This window comes from Haliotis asinina, chromosome 4, assembly GCF_037392515.1.
Source record: "Haliotis asinina isolate JCU_RB_2024 chromosome 4, JCU_Hal_asi_v2, whole genome shotgun sequence".
Lineage (NCBI taxonomy): Eukaryota > Metazoa > Mollusca > Gastropoda > Lepetellida > Haliotidae > Haliotis > Haliotis asinina.
The window spans coordinates 27,437,095-27,437,670 of record NC_090283.1 but is presented as its reverse complement, the minus strand read 5'-3'; positions in this window follow the sequence as shown (position 1 = coordinate 27,437,670).

Genomic DNA, 576 nt, shown 5'->3' with positions numbered 1-576 from the left:
TCCTACATTTCCATCCAACTATTTACGTCAGAAAACTGCACTTAGATTACTTTCCGCCATAAGTGTAGATAGGCATATCCTAAGTTTGTCAAGGAAAGAGTTGATCCCATAGGTACCGCAAGCAATGCTTCTCACAAGTGGCTTCCGGCGAACATTTGCATAATGTGCCAATATTTCGAGTCAGTGGAAGCAACTGGTGTTAAAACAAAAGTCAGAGACTTTATGGTTTATCATTCCTGCGTAATGTATGACAGTCACCTAAATGGTCTTGCAGACTGACTCAAAGCCTGCTCGACACCAGACAATGCATGTACAGGTAAGCTAAATTTAGCAACCGGGCACCTCAGGTCACCCACGCCATCTACCGGGCCCTCTTTGTTTACAAAGTTATGCAGATGGTGTTACATTTAAAGCCGCGTATTTGTATCCAACTAAATTGCGTTATTTACGACATTGGGTTAATGTTTTATACATGACACTGGATTTCGACATTTAAATGTCAAAACATATTTTTCAGTCAGTTATTTTAGGAATCACGGCTGGTTCTTTCCCAGACATTTGATAGCTTTCATTGTT